At 31.1% G+C, this 7267-nt stretch overlaps 1 long non-coding RNA gene and 1 pseudogene across 1 annotated transcript; one reads left to right on the top strand and one right to left on the bottom strand.

Annotated features, from left to right (window-relative positions):
- Positions 1-2266: 2266 nt before the first annotated feature.
- LOC145109424 (uncharacterized) lies at positions 2267-2883 on the bottom strand. Its single transcript, XR_013709009.1, has 3 exons — positions 2824-2883; positions 2560-2691; positions 2267-2481 (listed from the first exon to the last, which is right to left on the bottom strand). It is a non-coding gene; the product is annotated as an uncharacterized LOC145109424 (long non-coding RNA).
- Positions 2884-4265: 1382 nt separating this feature from the next.
- LOC145130064 (phosphatidylinositol/phosphatidylcholine transfer protein SFH10-like) lies at positions 4266-6458 on the top strand (annotated as a pseudogene).
- The last annotated feature ends 809 nt before the right edge of the window (positions 6459-7267 follow it).

Genomic DNA, 7267 nt, shown 5'->3' with positions numbered 1-7267 from the left:
AAGGTTATTCTTGGATATGTTTAGTGTGAGGAGCCTTCGTATCAGTGGCTTGAGTGTGTGATTTGTTTATCATCAGATTGAGGTGAGTCTTCTCACTGTACTTACGACTTATGGGTCGAAGACACCAATGTCGGCCCACTGGATTGTGTTATGTAGGAATGATATATGCTTTTGTGACTCTTGCATGTTTGTATGATTGGGTTGAAATAAACCACAGGGTTAGGCCCATAATTGTATACTTGTGTTGAAATAAACCCAGGGCTGGGCCCATGATTTTATTATTGGGTTGAAAGAAACCCCAGGGCTAGGCCCATTATTGTATGTTTGGTTGGAATATACCCCAGGGCTGGGCCCATTGATTTGCATGGTATGTGGTATTTTGGGGGAACTCACTAAGCTTTGTGCTTACGGTCTATGTTTATGGTTTCAGGTACGAAAGGGAAGGGCCCGACGTGATGGCCAACATCCCTTTCATGATTTCATACTTATGATTACTTGTACTCTAATGATTTTGATATTTTGTACACCATATTTTATATCGGAAAATGTTATTATATTGCTTTTCTGTGTGATACTATTATTTTAATTAACAATAATGGATAAAAGATAAATAAGCAAAGCCGGCTTAGCCAGATTACTTGGCTCGTATCAATTCACCCTTTGTTTATCGCAGGCAAATATCTTCTCTGAGTAGTTACTACATAAAGCTAACATATCTAATAGAAAAAGTAAGCAAAGACCTCCATTTAAAAAAAAAAAAAGTTTTCACTTTTTTAACCATCGAACTATCAAAATTGACAATATTTAGCTATCGAAGATCTGATAATGCTAAATGGGACCATAAAATCTCATTTTTTGCTCGATTTGCCCCTGTTGTAGCCGATCATCCGATTCTATTGCCTCCTTAGCATGTTAAATTACTCTGACCTTATGTTCATGGTAAATTAGATCACGAACTTTGAATTTTTTTTTTATTAAAACTAAACTCGGTTTGATGTTTTTTTAAGTTTTTTTTTCATTTTTCTAAATTTTTAAAGTCAAAACTAAACTTGGTTTTAATTTTTTTCGATTCGTTTTTTATTTTTTGTATTATTTATTATTTTTTCTGTCTTTCTTGGTTTGCTTTTTCATTAATTTGATAACTTTTTGTTTGGCCTTTTTAACCTTTTGTTTTCTATTTTTCTTTTATAATTTTAGTTATTTATGTTTTTTCTAATGTTTTTTTATTGATTCAAGTAATAAAAAGAAATTCAATTTAAAATATGGTAACAAGTTTTTTTTATAAGTTCTATTCTTATTATTTCTTTTATTCTTTGTTTTAGTCTATTATCATATTGATATGATAGTGTATTAGAATCCGATTCTCATGATTATTGTTACCGTCCTTAATTATTCCTTTAATTTCATATAACTATATGACCAAACATCCTGTATCTATGATTTTTATGAAGAAATCGCGAAACAATAACCTCAATTAAAAAACAAAATCTACTCAGCAATGCTTATATTTGGTCGTATAGACATCACATAAACCTATGAGTGGGGTGTAGTGTATTTTTATCTATCAAATTGTTTTCAAATCATAACCATTTACTATCACTCTTATGTATTCTTCTAATTTTCAAACCATAATCATTTACTACTACTCTTATGTATTCTCCTGATTCATGATAGTACAAACCTATTATGCACCTTCAATCTGATCTTCCAACGGCAATGGTGAACGACAGCAGTATACAGCTCAAATTTGCCGCAAAGGACGGTGTAGGCATGCCATCGGCAAAAGTGACACCGTATAGCCACACACAGTGCATACATGATACATGCATGCACATAATGCAACGCCACTTCACAAAGCACCTTTACATGAGGTTTTTACCTGTATGATTTTTAATTATTTGTTTATTGTATGTAATTGGGTGATCAGGTGAGTTCCTAGATTAAGCACTATCAATCACAGTAGTCAATTTCAACTCCCTTATAGTATTATATATTCACGATATATTCACGATATAAAACTCTAATTACCAATTACCTTATGAATATGTTTCAATTACCATTTACCTTAAACAACAATTGGGCAACCTTTGCAAAAAGTGGAAAGTAGATTTTAAACTAATAAAAAATCCCTCTTTTTGTTAATCTCATTTTGCATATTGATTTTATTGAATATAAAAGATATTCATGTTAAGTTTACTTCAATCTATGGTTTTATATTTCACAAGTTATTAATTTAATGTTAATTCCATATAATTACATAGGGGCGAAGGTTTTATGAAGAAATCGGGAAACGATAACCTCAAAGAAAAAAACAAAATATACTACTACTATTATTTAACATATAGCATTATTACATACATACACATGATTCAACGCGCCTTCACTAAGCTTCCCATCGATATCACGAACATACCCGACCTTCTGTCCCCAATCTTTATCTTCCGGCAGACACACCGCCTCCGCCCCATTCTCCACCGCCCTCTGCAATTCAACAAAATCATATAAACAAATCCAAAATCTTATCATATTTAAACACTTAAAAGGCAAATTATCAAACACCTTGTATGTAGCATCGACGTCTAAGCAAACCTCCTCAAGTTGGTTCCTTCTGGTTTTCGATTTCTGTTCCTGAACCTCTCCGGTGAGATCATCCGTTTTATGTTGATGAACCGGCGTTCTAGCTCACCCCATCTATCAACAACCAATCACGACATATTTCAATTTCATGTCTGACTTCGATCATTTGATCGATGAATTTATTACAACATATGCATAAGAATCAAGAAATTATTGATCGATCAATTGATGAATTTGTTTATATACCGACGGATTTAGTAACATCCTTGACGTAAACCACCGTGTATTCGTACGTCGGTTTCGAATCTGACGCCATTACGATCTGCTTCTAATTATGAGCTTTTTCTTGTTTCGATTTTCTAATTATGGATCAGTACTGATTAGGATCCGGAGGACACGTGGCTGATTTATGCATACGTTGCATTTTAGACGTGGCAGTCCTTCAAGCGATTTACCAATGAGTTAAACTGTTATTGCTACTGGGCTGAGTTTATGGGCAGATCAATTTCGGACGGTTGGAGTTTTGGTCTTAAGCTCAACTTTAGTTTGATAAAAATGTAAAATATATTTTTTTTTATTAAAATTAATAATATTGTCTATCCGTTTAGCCATTATACAATACTGATGAAATTAGTGTCGATGAAAAAGTTTCTTATGTTATTAAAACAATTTATTAGGTCAATTTTAGTTACTAAAACTCTAAATATATGTCGACTAACAAATATATTTTTCTGGTTCATGTTCGAGACATTTATTTTAGTTTTTCTTAATAAACATTTTCTGAAATGTCTTGTTTTTATGATTTTCATTGGCATTACTTAAAAAATTATAATTTGAATCATTAATGATGTGCACATCTAATCATTCCTAATAAATAAAAATAATTTTGTTACTTGTTATATTCTTATGCATTATGTCAGTAAATTTAGATTAAATTATATTCATTTATGATTTGTGGTTTTTTTTCCATTTTATTAAATTTTATATAATACTTAAATGAAATAAATATAATAATAAATATATATCCAATTTCTAAATTAATGTAATTTTCCCTTTAATTTCGAAATTTCTAAATTAAATCAAATTAGTTTTGCTGTTTGTTTATTTAAATTATTAGTTTAAATTTAAAAGATAAATGAGCACACTTCAATTTTAATAATTAATATTTTACTTTTTTTTTATAAATTTAAATTTTCTAAATTGTTAGATATTAATTTTTGTTTATTTTTTTTAACTAAACACATATAATACATGAGTCTCACAACAAGTATTTTAAAAATGGTTCAAACTAATCGGTTGAACTCGAAATAGGATAAAAAAACAGTTCAACGGACACCACTTCTATGCATATTTTTAAACCGATCGAACCCACCGGTTTTTATAAAAACGCGATTAAACCGAAATGAACCGACATGAATTATAAAGTGATACAACCCAATCATTTTATTTAGTGATTAACTCAATTATATCTTGCGTAAATGTAAACATGGTTACTTATATATATATATATATATATATATATATATATATATATATATATATATATATATATATATATATATATATATATATATATCCTAATCAAACTTATTCATCTAAAGTATACTAATACTAAATACTAAAAAATTAATATACTACTTCAAAGTTCAAATATGAAATAACAACCTGCCAAACGCAAACAAAGGAAAATGATCCGAGTTATATGGAATATTCGGATCCGCCATACAGGTGGCAACATGGATCGAATTCCAAACACTGATCAGTCAATTCAGATTCGCATCATCATGCCAGGTGATAATTGTTCTCTTCAACTTCTCATCCATCTATTAGATAATGATACAATTCCCTTGAACACTCGATTTTGATTCTATTTGCCTTTGTTGTGACAAATTTGGGAATTTTTACTCATGGATTATGAAACTCATTCATGTTATTTCACAAAGTTGATTGTTTAAAAGAAACTCTTTATCACTTTTGAGTAAAATTAATTAGTCTGTTTGATTTGACTGAAAAGTCAAATTTTCCATTTTTTTTTGTTGAATGCAGGGAGTAATTCTTTATCCGAGTCAACGAATGAGGAAATTCTATGTAAAATGTGATGAAGTTTTGAGGCATTTAAGGTTTCATTGTAATGACAGATTCATTTCACAATCTTGATTCAAGATTAAACTCTGAAACATCGGTTACCATGCGAAACAGAAAGGATTCCAAACTACATTTGGTTGTTTCACCTCCTATGTCTCTTCCCCATGTGTCGTTAAAACAAGACAACTGGAAAATCCGAAAGGTGGTTTCGTACACTATATATGTCTATTTATCCAATGATTGCATTCTAAAAGATGTAATTAAATAACAATAATGACACAATGATGATGTTTATGCGGAATAAATGAGGATGAGCTTTATAGATTTCATTCTGCCACAAATGGTGATTTTTTATGTTTGGTGTCATCCGTCAAGAAAGCAATAAGATGGAGAGAGACTTATAATTTTTCTTCAGAAGAACTTAAAGAGTGGTCAAATATGGTATTTTGGCATGGGTACGATGTGAAAAATCGCCCATGTCTTGTTATCCGCCTTGTTGCATGTGTTAAGTTGCCATCTAGTGAAAGAACTCGGTTTTACCGGGCAATTGGTATGTTCACTTTCTTGATTTTTATGACACATTATCTTAGTTGTAAGATTTATGACATGATTAAGGATTAGTTTATTGGGATGAATTACAGTATCTCAGGTAGAACATGGGATCTTGCATCTTGTTGATAAAGAGAACCCTGAGATTACTACTGTATTGGTGGATTGTGAAGGACTTTCTATATGATTCCCGATGCAATTACTTAGATCGTGTTGTGCCATTTTGCAAGAAAACTATCCTGGTTGTTTGTGTTGTTTGTTTGTCATTCGGCTTCCTTCGGTTGTTAAGAGTCATTGCACAAACTTTTATCCAAGTAAGCTCCTTTCTCTAGTTTATCCCCTAAATAATGTGTTGGACTGCGACTGATAATGATGTCAATGGGATAAAAATTGTAATCTCTTGTCTCATCCAAAAAGGTGGGACAAATACCGACGTCGATGAAACAAAAACTAAAATATCAGTCTCACTAAAAAAAAGATGAGACCAGTACTGATGTCAATGGGACAAAAGTTATAACCTTTTGTCCCACCCAAATGGTAATAACAATGAATCTTTTGGCCCACACGAAAATGTAGTTTTGATAATCTTTTGTCTGGCCCAAAACAACGACACAGATATCAATGGAAAAAAAAGTTATAATCTTTTGTCTCGTCCAAAAAGTTGGCACAAGTACAATAGGACAAATAATTACCTGTGTCTACGGAACAAACGTTATAATCTTTTGTCCTAAACAAAAAGGTGGGACAAGTACTCGCTATCAATCAATTGTCTTTGTAAAATGATATACATGTCATCTGCAAACTCATCACCAAAAATAGCCTAAAAAGTTTGTCAAGTCCCATCTAGCTAATCTGAAAATACTTGCTACATTATTCATCAGTAGGTTCTTAAACCTGCAACCCGACAAAAGCTGAAAATTACAGGACGAATGTACCGAAATCCCCTTCTGGAGTACCTTTATTCAGTCCCATCATACCTTGGTGGAGAGTGTACTTGTTCAAGATGTGTAAAAACAAGTGACTATAGCATACAACTTCCTCAATTTAATGAGCATATCAACAATGGAGATTTAAACAAAGATAAAGAGAGAAATGCTGACTTGCAGATATTTGATCAAAGTTACGAGATGATTGGTTTGAATGGTGGAAGTGATTGGGTATTTACATATGTTATTGTCGGCATTCTGATCGTGTCAACATTGATTTTTCTCATTTACCAGATTGCCCCTGATGAAGTATTGAGGTGATTGTAAGTACAATGCTATATTGGCATTTGTTATCTGAAAATATCATTTTGTTATTCGTTAATATTCATCGGTAACTATTTTAAATTTTCATTATTCAACTTGTGTAATACATGAGTTTCTAATGTAGATCTCATAATCACATAAACCAAATTCAAAGTATACGAATAGAGCATACAGGTTTTAAGTATTTTAATTCATGTCGCATACAACATGGAAGTAGGCTTTCTAACGTCTTTTGTAAAATACTTTTGCACAAGGTTTTAATAATATAAATTATAGAACATGAGCTTGAGATTAATTGATTATAAAATATTTGGAAAAAACCTCCTATAAAAGTTTTGCTTAACAAGTTGACCGTTACATTAATTAGAAGGTGTTCGAAATTACACGCATCTTTCTATAAATAATATCATTAAAAAATAACTTTTATGGGTCTTTTTTAACGGTAGGGTTGGTTAGAAATTAGTATGACGAAATTGTTCACGTTTAGGTTAAAACTCAAGACTTCCAATTTAAGAGGTAAAGTCTCTACCAAATTCGCTTGTCCCACATTGGTTTTTTTATGAGTACTTTAACGAATTTTTTATAAATAACTCATGTAAACACATTTTAGCTATCAAAAAGACTTTAGGAAAACTATATATTTTCATAACTTAAATTCAAATGAATTAATCTTGACGAACGAGCATGATACCTGCTTTTTTTTCGATTTGGCAAATAAGGAACATTAAAGATGAATTTTTATCATAAAAGAGGGATGTTTAGGATTATTTTTGAACATCAAAAGTCTTTTTTGTAGAAGGACTTTT

The sequence above is a fragment of the Lactuca virosa genome, chromosome 1, assembly GCF_052849685.1.
Source record: "Lactuca virosa cultivar CGN04683 chromosome 1, Lactuca_virosa_CGN04683_v6, whole genome shotgun sequence".
NCBI classification, from domain to species: domain Eukaryota; kingdom Viridiplantae; phylum Streptophyta; class Magnoliopsida; order Asterales; family Asteraceae; genus Lactuca; species Lactuca virosa.
Note: the sequence above shows the minus strand (reverse complement) of the source record. Positions and strands in the feature narration are given on the sequence as shown.